General features: G+C 54.3%; 1 protein-coding gene across 4 annotated transcripts in view; it reads left to right on the top strand.

Annotated features, from left to right (window-relative positions):
• KLHL29 (kelch like family member 29) overlaps positions 1 to 25,950 on the top strand; it is a 311,729-nt gene that overhangs the window by 111,818 nt on the left and 173,961 nt on the right. The window contains exon 1 of one of the 4 annotated variants that reach the window (XM_060169435.1): positions 23,050 to 23,054. The exons of 2 other annotated variants lie outside the window; for them this stretch is intronic. The gene's annotated coding sequence lies outside the window, so the exon portion shown is untranslated. Of the gene's footprint in view, positions 1 to 23,049; positions 23,055 to 23,279; positions 23,501 to 25,950 lie in introns of those variants that run through there. One more of the 4 variants, XM_060169433.1, reaches the window with a different exon arrangement.

The raw sequence follows: 25,950 nt of genomic DNA, 5'->3' as shown, positions 1-25,950 counted from the left end.
GTAACCCACATCTTCATCCACAAAAGGAACACTTCCATCAGAAAGTTCTTTGTGCCCCTTCCCAGTCAACCTCCCTACTCCAGAAGCAGCCACTGAAGGGTTTGTTTTTAGCAAGTATTTTCATTTGATGTTTTCATTTAAAACATCACTTGCATTTTGAAACTGAAAAGGGCTGCTTTCTCGGAGGAATGTCGGTTGCTGGCTCCTGGGCACACGGTGTGCCCTACCGTGTGCCTACCGTAACCAGCCCAGGGAGACATTCTTCAGAGGTTGCAGTGCCCCTGGCTCAAAATTGGAGGGTGTCTCTGCACGACTCCATACCTGGAATCTCAGACATTCGCAATACCTGCAGAACAATGTGGATGGCAAGAAAATTCATTCTGTGCTTTTTCCGGGATCGCTTGCATGCAATTGTGCCTCCTGTGCAGGAAGACTCCAGATTAGATGGAGAGAGGGAGAGGCCTACTCACCGGGCTGCAGAATCAGCAGCGAACAGATTTCTGCCCCAACAAAGAGAACAGTGTGTTCCTGAGACATTGCTGTGTAGCTGGGAGGCTCGCTGGTGGGCGGCTCCTCCGGGAAGGAGTCGGGTATTTCAGTAGCTTCCCCCACACCCACTACTCCTTTTTTTTTTTTTTTTTTTTTTGGCCCAGACTTTCTGGCTCCTGAGCAGGGGGTGACTCCCATGGGACCTGGCAGAGGATAGAGGTAGCTCTGGCTTCTGTGCCCCTTCCTCCCTCTGACCCTCACGAAATAAAATTCCTGCAAACCCACCTGTCTGCCAGGTGGGTTCCCCATCTGTGTTCAGCCCTTCCGGCTCTTGTCACTAGCCTCAGGTGGTCAGGCCACCATTCTGGCCACTTTGCTGCCTCTTTAGATGCAGTGTGTGTCTTTTTTTTTTTTTTTTTTTTTGGCTCCACCATGTGGCATGCGGGATCTTAGTTCCCCGACCAGGAATTGAACCCGCGCCCTTGGCAGTTGAAAGCGCAGAGTCCTAACCACTGGACCACCAGGGAATTCCCAGATGCAACGTGAGGCTTATTCCCGTGATGCTGGTGGCCACTCCACATTCTTATGGGGACTCTGCTGGGTTCCCAACCACCCCCCACCCTTGCTCTTCCGGTGAGTCATCATCAGGCTCTGCTAGGCACCGTGGACACTTCTAGATAGAATCAGCCAGGATGCCGGCTTGCAAGACAAAAGTGGACAAATACCCAGGCTGCGGCGTGGTTCATGCCCCTTCGAGGTCAGGTCTCTCCCCTGCGGCCCTCTGCGCTGGACCTCTTTGGTTTGATGATTAAAACCCCATCAGGATTCAGGTGTTTGGGGGGTGACCAAGCTTAGAAAAATTCTTTTTCTTTTTTTTTTTCTTCTCTTACCTATAATTGTATTTTCCTCTTTAATCATAAGGATTTAAATCAGGAAAACTAGCCAGAGAACGAACGTATGTGCTTTGTTTGAATGTCTCGGTCGTGACCTTTGCAAAATTACCCCAAGGCATGAGAATTAAAGATGTGAATAATTAAGATGCATGGGACTGCAGTAGGTGAAGGCGGAGCAGAACTGGAGGTGCTCCCTTGAGGGGGAACGCAGGGCACAGGCCTGGACTGGGATACAGGGGCTCTAGCCTGGTCCTCACTCTGCCTCTGTTGTCACTCTGACTGTTGACAAATCATTTTCTGGCCTGTGCCTCAGTTGCCCCATTCGAGTGAGGGTTGGACTAAAAGGTCACTTCCAGCCTGACGCTCTGTGGCTCTGTAACTTCTTTGATATCACTGGTAACTTACATATTTGCCATGATCACTGCCGATTACACTGGTGAATATCTAGCAGGTTCTAGAGACTCAGCCCAGAAAATACAGAAGGTGTTATAGAAGTTAGTGCTGTCCCACCGGTGGCTATGGTTTTTGCAAACTCTTTGCATCATCACCAGCACCCAGCAGCTCCGCCAGCCATGCTCAAATGGTGCGGCCTTAGTTATCCACAATGGAGGCAGCCAAAGGGGCTTCGGAGGCCCGTGGCCACAAAGCCCCTTCCCTTTGTTCTGTAGGAGCCTCCCCCATCCATGCAAGGCCGCAGGTGAGAAGTGAGGGCCCCGACCCCAGGAGGCAGCAGCTGCCAGTGAAGGAGGACGAGGAAGCAGACAGGAGATCTCGGAGCGCAGCACTGCAGCCTTGGTCCTGCGCATGTTGCTTTCTTTGTTTAAAAAATGGAGCTAGCCTTCGAGGCCGTGTAAATTATAAAATGCTTCTGTGTGCCTGCACCCTTCCCCCTCCTCCACTGGTAGCCTCCTACCAGCCCAAAAGAGCCCACTGGGCTGGGAGCATCTCAGAAAAGCACTCTCTGAACCAGCCAGGGAGGCCCCGAGAGCAGGGCCAAGCCCCATTCTTCTGGATCATCCCTTCGGGCCTTAAGGCCAGAGGTCATGTCAGGAGACCCTGGGGGCTTTGCCCCGTGACAGCTCAGGCCGGTAATGCGTTTTCTTGAGAACAATTCCAGGTCGTGGAATGGAGGGAAGAGAATATCACGTTCCATATACTCTACTCAGGGCCAAAAAAGTTCATAATACATGTCACAAGTGTTTTTGTTAAAAAAAAAAAAATCTTTTTTAAAAATTAATATTCGGTGCTTAAAGTGACAAATGTCATTTCCCTGGAAAATTCACTCATTTGGAAGAAGTTCAAACAGAGAGTGATGCTTTGATAGCCCACCAGCCTAAGCAGGGGCCTCTGCAGCACCGACGGGAGCTGCGGGCAAGTGAAACCGCAGGCGTGGGGTGTCTACACTCGTGCTTACCCTGTTCTCTGAGGAGCGGGGGCTGCTTCAGTCCTCTCCAGCCCCAGCTGTGAAAGGCCTGTGGCCACAGGCAGGGACTCAGCTCTGTGTCCCAGTGGGCGGCAAAGGCGAGCTTGGCTAGCCACGCCCTCTGGAGCCCCAGGGACAGTTCCTAGGGTTTCCGTCTGGGGGCCGGGGCCGGGGAGGAGAGGGCTGGGGGCAGAGGCCCAGCTTTCCCTGAGCCTGGTGCAGGGACTTCCTTGAAAGGGGATCACAGCTCCTGTTGCAGCTGGAACTAGAGGAGGGACAGGCCTTAGTTGGGTCGTAAGGGGCTGGACTCTGAATTTCATCTGGTTCTAGTGCAGGCTGGGCTGGGATTCAGCCTGTAGTTCTGGCGCTCCCTGGGGGAGGGCCTGCCCTTGGGTCAACACGTGCCCTTGGGCCAGCTGGGCAGCAGTGTCCCTGAGCATCCCGGCCTGTGGCCTGAAGCCCTGGCCAGTGGGTGTGCCCCCATCCCTCGCCCCAAACCCCCAGCTTCCCTGATGGTCTCGGTGACCTTGTCTCCACCCAGGTGGCTAACTCAAACCTCCAGGGGCACAGGGTGGCTTTGATCTGCCAACCTGTCCCCAAGAGGCAGTCATTTCCTGAAGGTCCTTCTGCCTTTAATCTTCCCGCAGGGAACAAACACCCTTAATGGAGCTCCTCCCCTCGGCTGGAATGCTTAGTCTTCTGCCCCGCTGGGCTTTTATACACACTTGAAAATTTCTCACCCTTCAAGGTGTAAGCGCTGTTCACCATTGTTTGCAACTGGAGACACTGAGTCCCAGGCACCGAGGGGAGAACTGGAGGTCAGAGCCAGGATTCAGGGTATCAGGACACTAGCCTTGTCCTGGCAGGTCGGTCCCTGAGGGTCCCCCCACCCCAGTGGCTGCTTTCCCCACACGTGGGTGCATGCTGTGTGCAGGGGATGCTCCCTCCTGGATGGATGAGAAGAAGCGTGAGGCCCGGGGTGGATTCTCCCCTCCATTCAGAACCCACTCTCCTGGCCGTCCTTGTCCACACTCAGTTTCGTCCCTCTGCCTCTTCCTGAGGACGTTCAGTCGGGTTGCCTGGGTGACTCTCAAGATGGCAGACGCTGGCTTTGGTGCCACTCTGCGTGTCCTGCCTCACCCTGCACCCCAAACAGGCTCTCAGAACCCCAGCTTGGGTCTGTTCCCCTGGGCCCCATCATCCAGAAAGGAATTTCCACCAAACACCCCCAAGAACCTCCTACAGACAGATCCAGAGAAGAGGCACCCTGGGTGATGGGGAAGGAGCCTCTTCAAGGGCAGCACACACGCCCCCCTAGACGGCTGCAGACTTGTGAGTGCACGCGCCGGAAGAGAGGCCAGGGCGCTGGGGCTGGTGTCCGCTGCTGCATCTGCATGACGAGCACCTCCCAGCCTTTCCCTGGGGGGTGGGCAGCCAAGGACTCCTGACCCAGTTTGGGAACAGACTCTCAGCCTGGGATCTCTGAAGAGGACGTTCCGTCTGTCACTGCCTAGGCCAGGCAGCTCCCGGCCAAGCTAATTAGGTCGGCTTCCCCTCCTCACGCAGCCCAGCCAGGCGGCGACCACGGGGCCGCTCAGCGAGGAGGAAGGGCATCATGACTCAGCCTGGCCCTGCCCTCCAAAGCCACGGGAGCACGGTGCGCGGCGAATGCCCGCCATCCTTTCATCTCCTCTTTCGAGACAGTGATGAGGAAACAGGCAGATTTCCCTGGGAGTGGCGGGCATTGTCCAGACGTATTCCAGGTGGGCATGATTTGCAGTCTTCTCCTGCCTCTGGTGCTTCATTTTCCAACAGTCTGGGCAGCTGCCCTTGTTAACAGGTCGTTTGTTAGAAGACGGAGCTGCTTCTCGTCGTGCACTGGAAGGACTGGGAAGGCACACGTCCTGACCTCCCGGCCGCACATTCAGCGTAGCCGCATCCCCCTGGGTGCCTTTGTCACAGTGCTGCCTCTCTTAGTAAAATGACCCGCAGAGCCTCCAACGTGATGCTGGAGATCGTCCAGGCGGGAGGGGCACGACAGGGTCCTTCAGCCCCACCCTCATCCCCTGAGTCACCTGTCCTGCAGGCGGCTCTGATCAGTGGTTTTTGCTCCACCCCCTTGTCGGACAAGGACTCCAGCTACCTACTCCCTTTATGCCACCCTGGCCTAAGTATGGGTGTTCAGGGCCATTCCCTTCTCTGTGGCCACTGCGATCGTACTAGAACATGTAAAGGGGCTTCACCAAGGGCCGTGGGAGAGCAACAGGGAAGCGAGACAAAGAGTACCACTTCACTGGACCATCTGGCCCCCCAGCATCTGCGTCTCCTCCAGGAACCACCAGCAACTCCTCTCCTGGGTTCAGCCAAAGAGCGGGCGCCGTCATCGCACCCAGAGCTCAGACCTGAGCATCTTCAAAGGACCCTCAGGGGCAGGCGAGCCAGAGGCAGAGCTCCCTCGAGGCCCACTCTCTGCCCCTGGCCCCTATGTGTACTGTACCTCCCACACCTGCGGGGAGGGGGCAGAGTCTGTCTCTTCAAGAGCCGCATGGGAGCCCCAGATGGGGGTTCAGGGCAGGGAGGTTGCTGAGTTTATGTCAGAGAAGCTTCCACACTCAAATCCTTCAGATTCTTTTTATACAAGCCGTGACTGGAGCCAGCATGGGGCCGACCCTGGGGTTCTGAGCCAAGCTGTGAAGGCGACCCTTCTGGGTGTGGTTGCACAGGTGGGCCCGCTGTCTGCACACACAAGCGCTCCTGTGCACGTGGTCCCAGACTTCTTGGTTCAGGATCCAGGCCTGTGAGCACCACAGGTGTCAGGAACCTACAACATAAGGGGCGGGGAAATAGCCGAGGCTTGCGGAACGCTTACCGTGGGGAAGAAATAACCCGCGAGGGAGAAGCGTGTCTTTCCGAGGCCCGTTTATATGCTCTGACCTGCTGGACAATGGGATCGCACGTTCCTCATCTCCCCCATGACTGGGCTCGGTGCCGGCCCGGGTCCGGAGCAGTGTGATGGCAGGACATGCGTCCTTCCTTTCCTGTTCCCCACCCTTAAGAACAGCCACAGGAACAACTCACTTTGGGGATCTGATAGCACCAGGGACTCAGCTTTCTGACTTTGTGGAGCCTCTGGGAAGAGGTTGCACTTTTAAGCCTAAGTTTTCAGCATTTGCTCTGCCTGTGACATCGCCCATCTCTTAATTTGAAAAGCCCAGACTGAGGACCCAAACTGCGCATTGCCGTGAGCAGTTCTGAGAAGCCACCTCTCTCAGGCTCTCCACCCAGTGCAGCAGGTTTGCTCCTATGGTGCTGTCTGTCCATCCGTCCACTGGTCTGTCAGGCCCCTACTCTCAGCTCCCCAGCAGGGGTCTGGACTGAGCCCTTATGGCCTGATGCTGAGCACAGGGCGGGAGCGGGGAATGGCAGGAAGCAGAGAGGCGGTGTGACCTGGCATCTGTTCAGGCCACTGTTGCTGTGTAACCACCCCCAGACCTCGAGGTGTAAACGAGCGTTTTGTCATGCTTACAGAGTCTTTGGGTCAGGACTTCAGACAGGGCATGGCAGGGAGAGTGTGACCTTGGCTGGGAACGCTCACAGGCTGGGCGATTCCACTGCGGGCCCTGGACTCATCCGGAGACATCTTCTTTCACGTGGCTAGTGTGGAGGCTGGCTGCCCATGGGTCTCTGCTGGGGCTGTCCTCCGGAGCGTCTGTGTATGACCTCTCCTCTCACAGTGTGGTGGCCCAGGAGGGTGGATTTTTTACATGGAGGGTCAGGGCTGGGGGAAAGGGGTGTATCCCTTGATGACTTAGCCTCAGAAGGGTCGCCTTGTCACTTCTGCTCCATTCTGTCGGTTACAAGGGAATCACAAGTCCACCTGGACTCCAGAGGAGGGAAAGCGGGAGGTTCCTGATGGAGGCGGCTCCAGGTTCTAGAAGGGCATGAGATTACAGTCTGCCTCAGCATCCCTGCTGCAGGCCTCTCTATTTTGCAGATAAAAACCCACAGCCTTGATAACGGTGCTCATGGGTCTGTTCTGAGCAGATTCCTCGAGCCTGACCACACTTGGGATTCCCACCCTGGGCTCCTGTGGCCCGTGGTTTAATACAAGCAACTCTGCAAGCCAGTTCCCAGTGACAACGACTTTTTTGTGGGACCATTTCACATAAATCGCAGCCTAGCACAGCAAAAGGCAGCTTCCATGTAGTGGTAAAAGCAGAGACACCAGCTAGACTGCTGGTTCCAGGGCTGGCTCTGTCACTTACTGTGTGACCTTGGGCAAATTACTTAAGGTCTCTGTGCCTTTGTTCCCATATCTATAAAATAGGGATGATAAAAACGGTACCTCCTGTGTTAGCTCAGGCTTCCAAAACAAAATACCACAGACTGAATGGTTAAGCAAGAGCAATTTACTTTCTCACAGTTCTGGAGGCTGGAAGTCCAAGATCAAGGTGCCAGCATGATGAGATCTCTCTTCTTGGCTCAAAGATGGCAGCCTTTTCACTTTGTCCTCACATGGCAGCCTCACATGGCTGTGTGGTGTCTCTTTTTTTTTTTTTTTTTTTTTTTTTTTTTGCGGTACGCGGGCCTCTCGCCGCTGTGGCCCCTCCCGTTGCGGAGCACAGGCTCCGGTCACGCAGGCTCAGCGACCACGGCTCACGGACCCAGCCGCTCCGCGGCATGCGGGACCCTCCCGGACCGGAGCACAAATCCGTGTCCCCTGCATTGGCAGGCAGACTCCCAACCACTGCGCCACCAGGGAAGCCCTGTGGTGTCTCTTATAAGGACACTAATCCCATCGGCTCACTCCATGAGTCTCTAACCTCATGACCTCATCTAAACATAATCACCTCCCAAAGGCCCCACCTCCAAACATGTCACATTGGGGGTTAGGGCTTCAACTCATGAATTCGAGGGGAACCCAGTTCAGTGCACGGAAAGCACCTCCTTGTATGGCTTCCATGAGGATTAAAGGAATTGCTGTTTGGGACATGTCTAGAATGGTGCTTGGCCTGTAGTAACCACTATAAAATACAATGAAAATAATTGGGAGAGGAGCCCAGGGCAGGAAGCAGCAGCTCTGGGTGTCCGGGATGACTGTGGTTTGTGGAGTCCTGGGGACACAGGCAGTTTCTGTCGCTGCATTGCAAGGACTCACATCTTTGATGAGAATGGCAAGTCACACCCACGTGGGCAGGGAAGTGCAGTGTGGGGCGATGGGCCGGCCACCAAGTCCAAGGTCTCGCACTGAGCTGCAACGTGGAGATTTCACCTTTCTTCATCTTGGCGTGCGTGTGGGTTTTTTTTTAAGTTCATAACTTATTCTCATCCATGGTTTTGGGAGAGAGTGGCAGAGAGGAGCCGAAGTTGTCTTTAATTAAACATTGCCCCTCCTTCCTTCTTAAGGTCACGTACAGTCAATAAGGGGAAGGAGAAAGAGCTCTTCAGAAGGCCTTGCAAATGGAGAAAAAAAAAATGAATGACTGAATGCAAAAAATATTCTTATCTAGCCCACATCCTTCCTTGGGTTGTGATTTAGAATATGCACAGGGCTGTATAGAAATACAAAGCAGCTTGGAGAAAAAAGTCTCAGCCCTGAGGATCTTATAGTATTAAAACTCGAATTATCCCCCATGAGAGAAAAATACAGCAAAGCCTGCGCTTGGCCCCGGCAAACCGGTGGGCTTCACCCACTGCGACCTGGGGCCTGTGGACCGTCCCTGGAAAGCCCAGCGCGGGCTGCTTTTGACAGCTGAATTTTATTAACTGTTTTTTCATTACTCCTGATGGGCCTGGCAATGAACTCTTATCAGTGTATTGTGGCGAGTACAAGTCAATTAATTTCTTTTAAATAACTTCAACTGAAATCCTATTTGATTTATATTCCAAAAATGATTTTCATGCCATTCCTTCCCAAGATTATAGTCCCAGCTGAGTTAATCACACCGGCTGCATACCCACTACCCCAGGGAGAAAACAGGATCAAGGAGAGAAGGAAATGAGCAGAGGGTGGATCTGAGCTCATTCTAAAGACCCTTTATTCAGTGTGAGGCCATGTGCCCCGTGAGAGGAGAGCTCGTTTAAATCTTGCCTGCAAAAAGGCTTATTTCTAGTCATCGTGGCAGAGGATGAATTGAGAAACACACAAGATGTCCAGAAGGGAGAGGAGTTTTTACCAAGAAGCATGACTGGTGTCCACCGTGGCTGCTGAGGTTTGGGTGCAGACCACCCCCTCGTCCGGCGCACAGAGTTCACTGTAGTTCCTGGGGCTGGTGTCCCAGGAGCCCCTCCCTGAGCTCAGCCCCGGCTGTTAGCACCTGAGCTTTATATGGGCTGCTGTCTGGGGCCACCCCAGGCATGGTGGGGGCGTGACAGTGAGCTGTCCTCGTGAGCAGAGCTTCCACGGGCCTTGCTGCCAGTCTTCCCATCTCCCAGACAGAGGCCTGCACAAGCAGACACATCACCTTCCCGAGGGTCTGCCCACACGGCCCCGGTCTGTCACCAGCCAGGCCTTTCAGGTGATAATGCCGGGCTTTTCTGGGCGGCGGGGAGGACAGTCACACCCTCTCGGAGAAAGTGGCGTGAGCTGGGTGGCATCTGGCCCTGGAGAGCAGAGCTTAGTGAGTGCCTGGTATGACAGTGACGAGAGCAGCTGTCTTCTGGGAGAGGTGCTGTGGTTGAATCCCAAGGCCGGGCAGGCACGGGGCTGGTGACGGGTGCCTTCTCAAGCCCCTGGAGATTTTGAGCTGGGTATCACTTCTGGCTTTATCAAGAAGCAAATCTGGGTTTTTTCCTGGAACTCCTGTTTGCCGTCTTGGATTGTGATGGCTGTGCCTGACACATCAGTGCTCAGCAGAGGGCTGCTGACTTCAAGGCTTGGGGCGTTCTGTGTGGTTTGTGACTGGGATGGCTTCATCTCTCTGCATGGAGGTTTGTGGCTGGTGGCGTCACTCAGCCGGTGAACAACAGACGGGATGGTTTGGTGCTTCTGACTCCAGCGGGCGGGTGTTAATATCATTGCTTTAAGTGACGTTCATCCCGCCTATCTTCCTGTATGTATACTTATCCCGGCCAGCGAACACGTGACAGGAGACCACATGGAAAGAACTATGTCAGGCCTGGAAATGACAGGAAGCACAGGGAGTCCTGTGGACCTGGAACGGTGTTCACACTTGCTGGGTGGGTCACCTGGCAGGTCACCCTCCTCCTCTGTGCCTCGGGTTCCTCATCTGCATGACAGGGAGAATAATAATACCTCTGGCACGGTTCTGTGGTGAGCATTAAGTAGGTTAATTATGAAAGGAGTTTTGAAGAGCGCCTGGAATGTAAGTATGCAATAAACGTTAGCGATCAATATATTTTTTTCCACCTGGGCGAGCAATGTTCTGAGATTTTCTTCAAACAAGATATCATGGTTGTTCTCTAGGGACTGGCTAGTCACTAACAAATCCATTTCCTTATCATGATCTCTATAGCTCAGTGATTTTTCTGCTCTCTGCTCCAAGCTGAGGCAAGAGAACTTCGCCCCCCCAGACTGAAGGGAAGCCTCAGCCATTTGTGCAGGTCTTGGCTTCCTACAAGGGGCGGGGCCGTGGGCCGTGTGTGCACGTGTGTGTATACACATGTGTGCACGTACGCCTTCAGTCCCAAAGTAGCTGTGTGTTGGTTAATCTTTCAGTTCCTGGAGATTCTGGGAACGAGCAGCCTGTTCAGAGGACTTTTCTGTTCGTGCACTGGGGGCTCTGCTTCCTGTGAGGCAGTGGCCCCGATGCACACTATTCACTCTGCCCCGGGTTCCCCTAGAACCCAGTCCCCATGCACGGGCTGTGATGTGGCCAAGGTGGCCCGCTGCAGTCCGCCGTCACTCACCCTCAGCGGGCTCCACCTGTGATGGTCCCCATGAGGGCGGAGGGCAACGCCGCCGCTTCCGACTGAGAGCACAGTACTTCTGCAAGGGCCTCCCTGGGACACTGTCTGAGAGTTCTTCCCCGTGCCTGTGCTTTAAAATCATGGTGAAATGTTGAATTCGAGGAGAAGGGGAAAAGGTCAAAGTATCAGGACTCACTGACTTCTACTTGTGGATTAATTCTCTAATCCAGTTTTTTTGGGTGCAAACAATCTTTTGGAAATGCACTAGAGACGACCCATAAAAGCAGAGCTCCCTGGTTCAAGTGGGGTGCCCTCCTTCTGGAGCCCCTGAAAATCCCACACAGAATGCTAAGATGTCTCTGAACCCAGGTGGAAAACTCCTGCTGCAGTCTGGGCATCCTCCTTGCTTTCTTAGCTCGTCCCCTGCTGCTGGCCTCTGTCCCTGACAGTGTCCACAGCCCCTCCCCTGCAGCGCAAACAAGACAGTGTCCAGGAGAGGAGGGACTGCTCCTGCCAGCACAGGGCCAGTGTCCTTTTGGATCATCACTGCAGACCTCTTGGCTCAACTGTGCTGCTGGAACTTGACCTTTCTGCACTCTCCCAGCATCCGACTACCAGCGCTAACTGAGGCCTGAGCGGGGAAGTTGAACGTCTTGAAGTGTCCATCCAGACTGTCCTTTGTCCCACTCTGGTTACTAGTCTCCTTCTCCCTCCCACGTCTCTCAGGGGACAGTACAGTGGGAGGCATCAGAAGTGCTGGGCCCCAGGAAGTAAGAAGGCAGGACCCACTGAGGATGCATGGGCTTTGGCGAGGGAGCCTGCAAAGCCCAAATGGCCCTGGCTTCAGAATTTTGCATCAGCCTACAGCCACCCCAATTCTTCTATTATTATTATTTTAACACCACACTGGCCCTATTTTTAAAATCTGCTGCGCTTGAGCAATTTTTTCTGACGTCAGCTGGCTGCCGGCAAATCTGCTTGAAAACAAGAATAACCAAATCTTCTAAGGAGTGATGCTGAACCTGCTTCCAATGCAATAAATCACAAAAACCATTGTTTACGATAAGTGGTATCTGATTGCCGTTAGAACCTGTGTTTATTGCTTTTGTGCATTATGGTCTCTTGTAATTTGGACAGCCAGATATTGTATTCCTTTATGCACTGCGTAGGAAGGGTTTGTAAGGAGGGAAACATCTGTAATTATGCTGCTAGGGAGTGGGTTTGGGGAGCCTCGGAGGAGCGTGAAATGCAATCACCTGTTTTTCACCTGAGGAGCTGTGGGTGCACCTGGCTTCCCACTTTCCCGTTCCTGGAAACCTCCAGGCTCCTTCAGAGACCTGAGTGGAGGGGAACAGCAGCAGGGGCCTCGAAGCCATGGTGCCCCAGATCAGAGAGCTCTCAAGTGGCCACCGGCAGCGGAGCAGGGGGTGGGCAGGCAGCCGCAGCCCTGCAGGAAGCTGGGCAGATGGTTTTCTCTGGAAATTGCCTCAGACGTCCCTGCAGGTTTCTTCACTCAGTCTCGCCCATCCTGACAAGTGCCCACTCAGCTTCGTCAGTGAGGGCCGACAGCGGGGTTCCAAAGACAGACACTGGCAGAATTCTTGGTGCCTCTGTCTGCAAAATTGGAAAAGAATCTACATGGTCACGGAGCCCGGATCTTGACACGCAAGGTACGCAGCGGATCTGTGAATCGCTGATGTCGCTTCATTTCTTTGAGGCACTGTTGGGAAGAGAGGTGGTGTCTGGGGCGCGGCGGGGATGCTTTCTTCCTCATAACTCAGACATCTGGGAAGAGGGTCGAGTTGCTTCCCTGTTGAAATGGACCACGCTCCATCTGTCCGCACTGTGTTTGATCTGTTGGCTCCCCCACCTGGAAGGCTCCATCCTGCTCACTGCACCTGGGTAGAACCCGCCCAGCCTTCACGTTCCTCCGCTTCCGTCGAAGTCTTCCTTGAACTGGTTCCTCCTCCAGTATTCTCAATCGCAGTAGAATTTCACCACCAGCCTCCAGTCTTTCAAACCTAAAAACTGGGGTTCATCCCAGACACCTCTCCTCCCTTCCACCTCAGCGCTAGCTCAGCACCCAGAGGGCTCTCATGAATGAACTCAACAGCCAGTCCGTTGCCAAGGCATTTACCAGAATCGCCCCCTGACTATTTCTCCACATCGTCCCTCTTCCCCATACCGACTATCACGGCCCTCGGGTGGGCCCTTAGCTGTTCTCAGCAGCAGCCCCCATCAGTCCCCCAGCACTCTAGGACGTGGTTGGCGTTTGGGGCTGTGCCTTGGTCTCTGCCCCCTGCCTCACCCCCTCCCTTCCCGTCACCTATTCTGCTCCTCGAGCCCCTCTCAATTCTCAACACACCATGCAGCTTCCTGCCTCTGTTCTCATTGCTAAGGCAGTTTTCTCTGCCTAAAACGTCCACCTCCAATTCCTCACCTGGTTTCTCCCCTTCGGAGATGGCTTGGGCACCGTCTCCTCTAGGAAGCCTTTTCCAGCCATACCTGTGGGCCTTGGGGTGTTTTCCCCTGTGATAACTCTTACAACCGCAGAAACACCCTGTTGTCTGTCTTAACATCCCCAGCGTCCAGCGCAGAGAAGGGGGTTCCAGAAACGTGGTTCTACATGGAACTTGCACGAAAGCTCAAAGAGCACGTGGAAGGCAGAGAGCTCATTTAAGCCCTGATGGTGCACGACTACACGCTGCAGCAAGTTCATACACGGCTCTCCCACAAAACCACACCCCTGCACAGGCGGGGACCAGGTCCTTGCACGCAGCCCGTGGGTCAGGCGCCAGGCCGGCCTGTCCCGCTGAGGGCCTGAGCACTCACTGTGTACAAGGACTCAGCCTGAGGAGTTCCAGCCCCAGCGGTATCTGAGCACAAAGCAGGTGTCCCTCAGGGAGGCTCCGGCCGTGAGCCAGCTCGGAAGAGGCCTGGCCTCACAGAGGGATTGATATTTATGCCCCACAAAGGATGCGGCTAGTCAAGCGTGCTTTCTTTTTTTTTTTTTTTTTTTTTTTTTTAATAAATTTATTTATTTATTTTTGGCTGCATTGGGTCTTCGTTGCTGCGCGCGGGCTTTCTCTAGTTGCGGCAAGCGGGAGCTACTCTTCATTGCGGTGCACGGGCTACTCATTGTGGTGGCTTCTCTTGTTGCGGAGCACGGGCTCCAGGCGCGCGGGCTTCAGCAGTTGCGGCACACAGTCTCAGCAGTTGTGGCACGTGGGCTCTAGAGCGCAGGCTCAGTAGTTGTGGCGCGCGGGCTTAGTTTCTCCACGGCATGCGGGATCTCTCCAGACCAGGGCTCGAACCCGTGACCCCTGCGTTGGCAGGCGGATTCCCAACCACTGCGCCACCAGGGAAGTCCCTAAGCGTGCTTTCTTGAAGAGGTAAATGATCAGCTCAATTCTCAGGCCATGAGCTCTGCTCTGATGGCCCAAGCCCTGGCCTCAATAAACACGGAGCTGGACAGCAGGGACCCCCATCACCCTTAATGATTTTAATTAATTTTTAAATTATTAATGAAGTATAGCTGCTGTACGATATTATATAAGTTACAGGTGTACAATATAGTGATTCGCAATTTTTAACGTTCTACTCCATTCATAGTAATTATAAAATGTTGGCTGTATCCCCCACGTTGTACAATATGCTCTTGTAGCCGATCTTATACGTAATAGTTTGTACCTCTTAATCCTCTACCCCTTGATTGCCCCTGCCCCCTCCCACTCCCCACTGGTAACCACTAGTTCGTTCTCTGTATCTATAAGTCTGCTTCTTTTTTGTTATATTCACTAGTTTGTTGCATTCTTTAGACTCCACATATAGGTGATAACATAAAGCATTTGTCTTTCTCTGTCTGACTTATTTCACTTAGCATAACGCTGAGGCTCCAGGACCCGAGCTTCAGGGTAACATGTGGATCCCTCCTGCCCTGGTCAGCAGAGCCGTACAGGAAGTGGGAAGAGAAGCCAAGGCAGGGCTTGGCTTGGGAGGGTCCGGGAGACCCTCGCTTCTGGGGCCGTGGGAGCAGCCAGGTGGGAGCAGCTGTTCACACGGCACCCTGCGTGCAGCCCAGCAATCGCGCTTATCAAGTGTCACAGGTTCCGGATTTGTTGATTTCAACACGTCTCCCCTTAGTTCACTTACACACACACACACACACACACACACACACACACGAATGCTAAATTGGCCAAACTCACTGCCAGCACCAAGAAACAAAGGGGATCCTCCTCCCACCCACCCTGCACACCCCCCAGGGACAGATTTGGGCTCTGGTGCCCCTGGTCAGCAAGCTAGATTATGATACTGGCCTCTGTGGTGGAGCCAGATGGGCCCATGACCACTGATGGCTTTGACTCTGCAGGGAAGTACTGATACGATCTGAGTTGCGAACAGCTGACTCCCCAGCAGACTTTTTGGAATCCGAACTGCTTACAAGCCGGGGCCTGAGAAGTGGACCCTGAGGCCAGCTGGCCAATCACCAAATTCACAGGGACCCTGGTCCGGGCCTGGGCTGGGCCCTGGGGAGTCTGAGGAGGAATTAAGACACAGAACCCCTGGTTCCAATACCCCCGAGGTTCGGTCTGGAACCAGGTCCTCCTGACCCATGGGCATCCAAACCTATGGCTCTTAGGACAGTGGATGGTAGGGCTTAGGGAACCAGAGGCAGAGTGGGCTGGGGCGGGTTGGTGACCGCTGTGCCTCTGCCCGTCCCGTCTCAGCTGCCTCGTGGAGCTGAGGCTATATGGCCCACAGGGAGGAGGCGTGCACAGTGTGCTGGGTGTGCTTCCCATGCCCCTATGTTCAAGAGCCAGCATGAGTAGGACCCTTTCTTAGTCTCTCTCCTCTGGCCCAGGGGCCTGCCATCTGCAGACTTCTTTTTTCTTTAAACTTAGCAATATGAGCAGATTGGCAGAAATTGTTTTAAAAACTCAATATACATAAAATGTGAAAGAATCAGCCTTTCCAAGTTCTTGTCGTATCTTTTCCACATGCAGACACAGAGTGGGTACCGGACTCTCCGGGTTTCCGTTTCTCTCCTAATGGGATTCCACTGCCTCTGCGTCTGCTCCATCCCAGAGTGGGCTGCCCCAAACCCAGCCCCCAGTGCAGCCCTCCTGGAGTGCTGTGTCCCACACCTTGGCACCCTCTGGCCTGCGCCAGGGCCCGGGACACCTCCTAGCCCCCGACCAGCTGTCACTCCCAGCCAGAGCTGCCCACCCAAGCCATGTCCTTGGTTCTGGGCCCTGGGCACAGCCTGCCCTCCGCAGTCACTCCCAGCTCTGGCCCACCCACCCACAGCTGTTCCCCTCCCTTCTTCTGCCCCCAGATCGTGAATCCGGTCACGGTCCCCCCAGAGACTGACTCTGGGTGGTGTGTGGAGCTGAAACTCTAAGGGCAGGTCAGGAAGCAGTCAAAGTGCCCCACCCCCGTTGAGCTCCCAGAGCAATGTTTTCTTTTAATTAGTGACTCCTGGGTGCAGGGAAAGGCCTGGTCTGTGAGCCTAGCGAGGGACACGGCCACCAGGCAGCGTGTGGACAGGGAGCTCATCTCAGAGGTCCTGCACGCAGTGCCCTGGATGCACTTTCAGGGCCCAGGGTTGTTTAGAGGCTCCATGGCCGCCTGTGCTCAGAGGTTATGGGAGGAGCTGCAGTCGCCAGGCCGTGGGGCGGGGGGTGGGGGTGGGGGGAAGGCTGGGGGATATGCCTCTTCCCCCGGGTCAGCAGACCTTGTGTTCTGCTCTTCCTCTGCTGTCAGGCCTGGTCCATCCACTCCAGCCCTCCATCCAGGACACTTTTTGCAGCCAGCTCCTGCTCTCACCTCCTCAGTCTTTGAGATTCCCAGGGCCCCTGACCACTACCCCCCACCTTCATCCCACTTCTCTCCTTCCCCCCCCAACCCAGGGCATTCCCACCTGCTAGCTTAGCCCCAGAATACACCTTCTGTGGTTTCTGTTAACTCCCTGATGGCCAATGTGCCAGGGCCTCTGCACAGCTGCTTAGCACCAGGCCAGCCCCATGACAGGACCAGGGTGTCACCCAGCCTGAGGGCTGTCAGCAGAGGGGGTGTCAGCATAATTATACCTCTCAGTATCACCCACCTGGGACAGTAGCCAGGTAAGGGAGACACAGGAAGAGCAGGATAGAGCTGAAGGCCTCTGCATCTCATTGAAGGGGATCAGCGGCCACTCCAGGGGAGGGTGAAGCCCTTGGTCAAACACATGCCAGCCCAGGCAGGGCCAAATCCCCCTGGAAATGGGGTACTGGGTGGGGATGCCCACTGTGGTAATTTTCTCAAGCTTGTCCTCTGCAGTTTCCTGGGATGCAGGGCAAATGCCTGTGCCTCCCAAGACCTCAGTTTCCTAATCTGTGCAATGGGAGGGCTAGAGGGAGAAGAGGCTGCCGGACCCTTTCAGTCCGCCCTTCTCTCATTCATTGAACACTTAAAACCAAAACAAAGCCTTGGATGTGGGTGATGGGAAGAGGGAGGACAAAGCACGCCTGTTTGCTTGTGCTGGAATCCAAGGAGTGTACTCACTGGCATACCCCCCACCCCTTGCTGGAGGTCAAGGCCAGGCCACTACCCTGACTCCTATTTCCCGGTCCCGAGACGGAGACCATGAGACCGCCAGAATGCCCTGGAAAGGGTAGATGCTGGTGATTAATTACACAAGTCTTTTCTTTCAGGGAGCTATTTACAAACCCCCACCCTTTAGGGGGAAACAAGCTCTGTATTACAGCATATAAACGTTTTCCCATGCTTTAAGGTCACTTTTTCACACATTTTTTCCTTAGGACAACATGAATCCTCATTATAGATATTACTGTATTTTAGCGAAAGGAACCGTACACATAGTAATGAGATCCCCAAATAGAGTTCAGTTCATTTTCATCTCTCTTTCTTCCCCAAATATTATTGCTGGAAATGTTACATTATCATAAACCAGAGCTCAAGCCGCATACAGGGTTTTCACAATTGTCGTTTCTCTCTGGATACGAAGTCTGATTACTGCCCGCATTTTACGAAGACCCCTCTCCCTCATGCCAGCGTTTTCTTTGTAGGTATGTTTCTTTTCTGAATGCACAATTCGGGTGATGAGAATTAGGCGGGTTTATGACGGAGGGCTCCTGTGTCCTCCGTCCTCTTCCCTGCCGGCCATCTGGGGCAAGAGCCTGGGGCGGGGGTGTGTATGGGGGGTAGTGAGGGAGGTGGCTGATGCAGGAGGCTCCCCCAGAGGACCCTCCTTTTGGCAATCCAGAGGGACTCCTGGAGAAGGCTGTGGTCCCAAGGCCTCCTGGCTGGCCCTACCTTCAGGAGGAAGGGAAGGGGCTCTTATAGGGCAGGCTTGGAGGTGAGATGTTGGTGTGTTGGAAGTTTCCAGGTGGACTTTCCAGGCAGGACTGACACTCAGACTTCTCGGGGGGTTTCAGGGTCAGGCCTTCTCCCTGGTGCACTGAAGCTGTCCGTGCCGCCTGCCCTTGTGGCCCGTTTGCTGGCATCAGGGCCAGCTGGGCAGTCGGCTCAGGCCCAGCGGTTGCCCCTCTCTCCCTCCGCCTGTTCCCTGGCGCTTGCAAATGCCTCCCCCCGTGGACTTTCTGCGAAGCCTATGCTTCCTCCCTGTGCCGTGTAGGGCTTGAGAAAGAAACTGGCTTTGGACTCAGATAAACCTGTATTTGAATCCCACTGACAAGCTATGTAACCCTAGGAACGTGTCCTCACACCTGTGTAAGATCCTTCGTCTGTGAAATGGAGTTTTGTAAGAGGTACAGCCCAGTTGGGAGGATGGAATCAAGTAACCCGTCAAGCACCTTATCCAGGGCCTGGCACCCCTAGGTGTTCTGCAGGTGATGGGGCGGGAGCAGCGGGGGCGGGGCCTGCCTTCATGCCCACCCACGCTCCCTCCCGCTCTCCTCTGGGTCTTCTCCCTGCCACTTGTACCCCTAGTAAAGCCCTCACTTTCTTTTATCTTAACCATGTTGGGTAAATCCTTCCAAAGGGATGGCTCACACGCTCCCGTCTCCTACAGCATGTTGGATGTCAGGGCACATTCTCTGCGTGCCCCAGGCACTGTCCCCTAAGCAGCTGACAGTAGCCGCCTCCCCACAGCTGAGAGTGGGAGCTCCCTGTGTCCCCATTGCCTAGGAGAAAGCAGAGGCTCCAGGAGTTTGAGCCAAGTGCTCAAGGACACGCAGATGACAGACGTCAGAGCCAGGACACAAGGCTCTGCTGGATTCCAAAGCCTGCCGCCTTAAGAGTATCGCTTATTATGCAGTGATGCCATGATGCGCCAGGGTCCGGGCCCGTGGAGGCAGTTAGGAGGTTTGTCCCTGAACTCAATGGCTCAAGGCTGCTGCCCTTGCTGAGGTTGTGCCCCTGCTCACCACAGTCTTTCTGCCTCTCCTCTCATTGTCAGCTTTTAAACTTGCTCCAGTCCAAGGCTGCTGCCCTTACTGAGGTTGTGCCCCTGCTCACCAAAGTCTTTCTGCCTCTCCTCTCATTCTCAGCTTTTAAACTCGCTCTGGTCCTTGTCTTGCCTGAGGCAGTAGCACCCGCTCACCTGATGTGGATCTGCTTGTTAGAGTTATGTGCAAAGGAGGCATTCATAGGCTACAAACAAGGATGCTGGGACCTGCCCGTGAACAGGGAGCTTCTGCAGTACGATGCCATGTGGTTGGCTTGTTCTGAGGCTCCAGTTGCCTCTTGACTTGTGGCTATGTTTAGGGTAAAGGAAGGATGGCTCTTCCTGATTTCTGGGCAGACTGGAGAACTTTCACCTTTTTGAAATCTGACCAGAAAAAAAAAAAAAAAAAGCTTTTTTGCAGGGTTGGATAGTCATCCAAGTGGGTGGGACGGGAAGGTGAGGCAAGCCTTTCAGGTTTCCCTACAGAGTGGGCTGGTTGCCCCCAGGGGATCCAAGGTCCTGGGGTGCAAGAGGAGGAACCGAGGCTCAGGCCCTGGGAAGGGGGTTTGGTCTCCTCTAACCCCCAGCCCTAAGTCCGGACCCCCCACTTCTATTCCTGACTCCAGTGTTAGCTCTCTCTAGGCGGTGCCGAGGCATCTCCCATCGCTAAGGACCAGGCTGCACATCTGTGAAATGGGTGTGCTGCGGTGCCTGCACCACCCCACAGAGGCAGCAACTGCCACGTCGGGGTGAGGACTTGTGGTACGGCCTTGACTTTGCCAGTGCCCTGACTGCAGCCTTCAAAGAGCTGATCCCATGGCAGGTGTTAGAAGTGTCTCTGCAGAGTGTTAGAACCTGTGCACCTGCCCCTCGGGGGTGGTTACGGACACTCGGTGGGAAGGGGGATGGCTTCCCAAGCCTGGGGCAGGAGAGGGCGGGCAGAGGCACTTCGAGCTGCTTGGCATTCTAACTTCCACTGGTTCCCTCCCCAGCCCCAATTTGCGTTCTGTTCAGCAAACTCCAAACTGGAAAAGCTTGCTGCCTGGATCCAGTGGGTAACAGCACAGCGCATCTGGGGCAGGACCGGGGCCAGAGAACCCGCATTCCGCTGGGAGAGCAAAAAGGATGCATATGGTTATTCTCCAGAGTGAGTTTTCGAATCCCTCCTGTGATCCTTCTTCCATTCTAAAGCAGAGGACATAAATGCTAGACTGTGGTTCTTGCCAGGGCTGATAAGGAAAACCAGTGAATACAGGAGTCTCATTGAGAAAATCCTAAAATTTTAGCCTTATCACTGCTGCGACATAATACAGTAAGTATGTTCATTCCAACCTCCCTCAGCCCCCCTGCCGCCTGAAATCCCCCTCAGCGAAGGCTGCAGAATGAACTGCCCTGCCCGTTACAGCCTCAAGTCCTGTCTGACTAGGATTTGTCCCCTTGCCTCGCGTGATGTAGTGGGTCTCCAATTTGAGTGGACAGGGCTTAGCCCTCTCACACTTCCGGCTGCCTCTGCAGTAATCAGTTCAACGAACATTGTCAAAATCCCTGCTCTGTGCAGGGGGCCTAGTGAGAGCTGTGAAACGTCAGAGTGTAGCTGAGTCCATCTCCTTGCGAGAGCCAGTAAGCTGAGCGGGGAGCCCTGATTTATGGGCCAAGCTGCCAGCTGACCTCTTCCCCAGCAAAGACCCGTTTCAACAGGCTTCTCGTCCAAGTGATTATTTGCTGTTTGTACCGCTTGGACTTGGCAACGATTCTGCAATTCCTATTAGCAAAGAGGGAACAGGAGCCTTGAAGTCAGTACTCATCTCGTGAAGAGACGATTCGCAGAGGAAGGCTTGCCTGGGAGTTTGCCTGGACACCTTCAGCCCTACTCTGGAATGATAATGAGCTTTTTTACTAGCACTCTTCCAAAGTCCTTCCCTAGCTGGCATTCTTTTCTTCCCAGTGACACTTCCGTGAGGGAGGTAGAGTTGCCCCGAGTCTTCGCGTTTCACAGGGAAGGAAGCACATGCCAGAGAGGGGAGGTGACTTGTGACCTGCTCCCCAGCCCATGTGCCATGCGAGGGAGTGGCAGCGCCCCCCCAAACCAAGTGCCCAGCATCTCATCTGCATCTCTTTCCACTCCACCAAGCCCCAGGCCAGCTGGGAGGGCAGATGACACCACAGTGGCACAGGCGCCCGCCAGGTCCACCTGGGCTCCCTTCAGAAGCTGGTGCTCAGAGGGGCCGAGGAAGCAGGAGAGGCTGCGCCGCCCTAGATGCGTAAGAGGTGCCGCGGGGCACGGTGGGGCCGCAGCTGCCGAGTCACGGTGATAGACGTTCGCAGCTCACAGGTGGGAGCGCACGGGGCCCTGGTGCCAGGGTGGCCGCACAGCTGGCAGGTCAGAGGGCCAAGCATCACATTTCAGCAACATGATCTCGGCCTGGGGAGTGAGGGGAAACGTGTGCCCGCCCGGCGTTGGCGGTCTTCAGCCGGGAGAGGGGCTGGGGGCCGGCAGGGGGACGGGCAGTGTCGGGAGTCTCTCTGGTTCTGTGTGTTCCATTCCTCTGCTGGCCTTGCCAGCTTTTTCAGAATAAGCGATGCCGTGTGTCCCTCCCAAGACCCAGTAAGAAAACTGTGCTTAAGAGTCAAGAGTATCTGAAGGACTTCGCAAGGAGAGGAGCACCCTTGGAATGAAAATGTTCCAGGAAGATGCAAGCCTCCCAGTTTCCTTGCCTCTCAGCAGAAGAATTAGAACGGCATATTCCAAGTGTGGGAGGGGCTGGGGGGGACACAATTTATATTCGCTAGAGATCTTACTTGGAAGTAATTTCACTCCCTATAATTTTTTACTTAAACCTTCTCAGACTGGGTGGCTTAGTGATCTCGAAAACGTGCTGGCATTCGGGCCCCTAAGAATACGTACGGTTACTTTTAATGGCTGGAATTTTTTCAATTATTTTTTATTGGAGTAGAGTTGATTTACAATGTTGTGTTAGTTTCTGCTGTACAGCAAAGTGAATCAGTTATACATACACATGTACCCACTGTTTTTTAGATGCTTTTGTGAGATTTGTTTTTAAAAGGTTTCCCTGAGCCAGCGGAGCGCCCTGGTGCAGCCACAGTGCTGGCCTTGGGGACCGGAGGCCAAATGCACGACGTCAGGTTGCCAGGAGCTAAGTATTCCGTCTAGACACGGAGGAGGGAGGGGAGGACCAGAGGAGATGGGGTCCCGGGAGCTGCAAAAGGCCTGCGCCCCAAAGAAAAGAGCTCTCCCTTTGTTCCACTGCCCACTGCTTGTCCCTGAGCCTGACCCCACAGAAGGGCAGAGGAGACCTCTGGGGCCCAGCCTGGAGAATTCCTGTCTTCTTTTCTTACTTCCTCCTACGCCACGTGGCTTCAGACCATGATATTTCTGTTCGATGCTGTCAGTGCCTTGGTTTGAGGAGAATCTCTCTGTACCCGGGTCCCTTGGCCAAGAAGAAATGGTGCCCGGAGCCTGCTGGCATCTGCTCCGGCCTGTCTCCCTTTCTCTCCCACATGATCCTCAGAAAAGAAACAGTTCCTTCCCCCAGGCAGTGGGGCAGAGCTAAGGGGGAGGTGATGGGCCAGGCCCAGGGCCCCAGTCCCGAGCTTGCGTGTCTGGCTGAGGCTCTGCTTCAGCCTGGCCGGGGAGGGTAAGGTATAGAACCAGCCAGGACTTGCCTCTCTCCTCTGAAACTTAGTGATCAAATAGCCACCAGCCCCAGCCCCTGCCCCTACCCAGAGGCGAGCCTGCAGAGCCAGGGCCCACCGGCTATTTTTAGAAAGCTATCAGGTGTGCAGGACACCCAGTTGCTTTTTCCACCTGTTTGGGGTCATTATAGGGATCCTGTGTCGCTGCCACAGGCCCTGCCTATTCTGCCATGAGAGTCTCACTGTGGCCAGGGCAGCCACTAAGCTCCTTCCCGATTAACCCAGTCATCTCTCCCGCCTCGCCCGGCCATGGCAAGTGAGTCTTTGGGCCCATAGTCGTTTTGTCGTTGGAAGCATGGACATTGGGCACTAATGCTTGGCCTCCTCTGCTTCCTTGAGAGGGAGTTTTCAAAGGTCAGAAAGTAAAGTCAGGTCAGGAAGAACTTGACTCGGGAGCCCATCATGAGCGTGCTGTCAGGCAAGGGCAGGCTGCGTGCACCCTGGGGTTCATTGCCAACAGATGCAGGGAGCTGGGGGCGTTCAGAAGAGGAGCTCAGCCTTGAAGGATGGGCAAGGTTTGATCAGGGAATACAGGAGGGCAGGTGTGCCAAGCAGAGGAAAACTTGTGGGCAGGATCACCCAGGTTGTGATGGGAACCTCGAGGAGACAGTGAGGCTGGAGCAGGGGGCTCTGCAGGGACAGAAGGACACAGCCTGGAAAGCCCATGAGGTGGAGCCCGGTGTGAAAAGCCCTGGATACCAGGTGAGGTGTCTGGACGTTTTCTGAGGGATCAATGCCGCTGGGGGTCAGAGCGGGGAGAGTCAGGGGAGTGTGGCAGGGTGCTGGCTAGCTTTGATCCCTGCTGCCAGGAGGACGTGGCGTCTTCCCGTTCACAGAGCAGCAGCATTCTTGGGGCAACATCTTTGTGGCCCCGCCCTCCACACCCCGTTCACAAGTCCCAAGGCTGCGGTAAGCTGGGGCTGGCTTGGTGGCTCCTAAGAGCCCAACGTTGACAGCTCTTTCCAGCTCTGTCCTCGGTGACACTCTGTTGGTAGCTTGAAATCGAAGTGGGAATGTGTATACAACAGAGACTGGCAAACGGTAGGAGTCAGGGTCTAGCTGGTTTGGTTTGTTCGTTTTATCCCTCATCGCCATCACAGACGGCTGTTAAACCTTCACCAGCACAGCCCTGGGTGATGGCGAGCCCCTGAAGGGGTTTACGCTGGGGAGTGAGATTGGGGTCAGCCGTGACCACACTGAACTGGGAGAGAGTATTTGTGGACGTGGGTTGTGCCTCCTTCCCTGTTGAGGAGGCTGGAGGGTGGGCGTGGGAGTGGCCCTGGGCCGAGAGAGTTGAGCCGTCTTCCCCATCTGTTGGCCGATTCTGAGGACCAAACTCCTTAACGTGGTCTAGGCAAACTTTGACCCTCCTCACCCGGAGGAAACTCACACTGCCTTGCCTGAGCAGGCTCTGTCCCGGCCACACTGAACTGCTTTCAGCATCTGAAACGCAGCCTGCTTCTCCTCCATCCGAACCTGGCACTGAGGGTGCACTTGGTAAACGCACACCTGCCTGTAGCTCTCTTACCACATGCTGGCCAAGCGTGAGAGCCGGGATGGGGGGCACTGGCTTTTCCAGGTGGGCAGAGGGGCTCGCCGGCAGAGAAAGCATCTGAGCGGGGTTGCTTTCTTAACGGTGATTCTGGTTAGTCTTCACTACATGGTGAAAGCAGCAGGATTTGTTCAATGCTTCAGAGTCACAAAGCACTTGGCCCAAAGGATCCTTCCAACAAGCTTGTAAGATGTAAATATAAAATGTAAAATCCCATTTCAGAGATGAGGAAACTGAGGGCCAACTGGTAGACCCCAAGCCTTGACCCTGACTCCTGGGACCCTCCATCTCGAGCTGGCTCCCTGAACTGGGGGCTTCAGATGGTTCATCCCAGGTGAGCTCAGATGTCAGGAGCAGTCCAGCCTCTCCCAGGAGATCAGATCCAAGGCCTGACCCCAGAGACAGGTCTGCAGACCCCATCACCATCGTCTCTCAAGGACTTGCCTCTTAAAAATGGGCATTAGTGGTGGCAGTTGAATACACTGTTGCTTTTTTTTGCTCTTTTGGGAAAAGAAAAACCTGGCTTCTTAGAGCTGTTGTATTTTATTTTTCTGTAAAGAGGAAATTAATTTTAGTCTTTCTTTTTGGTTTAAAATGTTGTTCTTTGCTTTTTCTGCCCTACAATTTAAAAGGAAACATTTGTCTGTTGAGAAAAGAAATGATAATTATAGACTAAAAATTGTTTCTATTCTGATTTGAAAAAGTGACAAAAAAATAAAAAAAATTCCATCACACAGATGGGGCCCTGCTGACGGAGGGTGTTTAACAATGAAGCCCCAGGCTGGCTGGGGGCTCAGAATGGCATTCGAGGTGGATTTGGGCTCCAGCATTGCGTGGGAGAAGGGATTTTTCCGAGGCTGCTCTCCATTTCTGATGCTGGGTAGCAGCCCGTGTGGAGTGCGGACACTCTGACCCTCCACGTGGTTCAGCAGTGAGAGGACAGTTTACCTGTGGATTGAATGGTCCCTCTTAGGTGAACTGTGTGCCGAGGCCAGCACTCCCTCTCGTGGCCCCTGAGCTTGAGAGCCTCCTAGCCTTATTCGCTTAGCCGAGAGTTTTACAAAACTACAATCGCTCCAAGTCCTTTGATCAGTAATGCAGGAAGCTGATTAGACTGTGAAATTAAACTAATAATGTCATACTGTTAACCCTCGAAAGAGCTCAGAGTGAAGGCTATTTCCTCCATCCATATTGCCCTCTAGATACATGTATTTACTTCTTGGAACAACTCCTAGGCGCACATGCATTCCTGGGACCCCTCTCTTTCCCCCAGACCCAGTGTGATCCCCAGTGCAGTGCCCCACTTAAGGGAAGAACAACTGAGGCTGAGTGATTGACGCTGTGTGGTCACACAGCTAAAGGAGAGATGAGCCTGGCTCTAGAACACTGGTCCAGAACGCTTTGGTTGCCCGAATTGTCTCCAGGGGCTGTTCCGGAATTAACGACGTCTTTGTCCTTCCCTGGCCTTGCCACTGAGGAGGAAGAGCTAGCATGCCCTTCATGCCCTTCCCATTGGCCCTCCCACGGCTGGTCCTCCGCCGGGACCTGTCAGTTCCATCACGGTGGAATGTTGCCAGGGATCAGACCCTCTCTCTAAAAG

The sequence above is a fragment of the Lagenorhynchus albirostris genome, chromosome 13 (genome assembly GCF_949774975.1).
Source record: "Lagenorhynchus albirostris chromosome 13, mLagAlb1.1, whole genome shotgun sequence".
In the NCBI taxonomy this organism is placed as follows: domain Eukaryota; kingdom Metazoa; phylum Chordata; class Mammalia; order Artiodactyla; family Delphinidae; genus Lagenorhynchus; species Lagenorhynchus albirostris.
The sequence above is the reverse complement of the archived record's forward strand: the minus strand, read 5'-3'. Positions and strand labels throughout refer to the sequence as shown.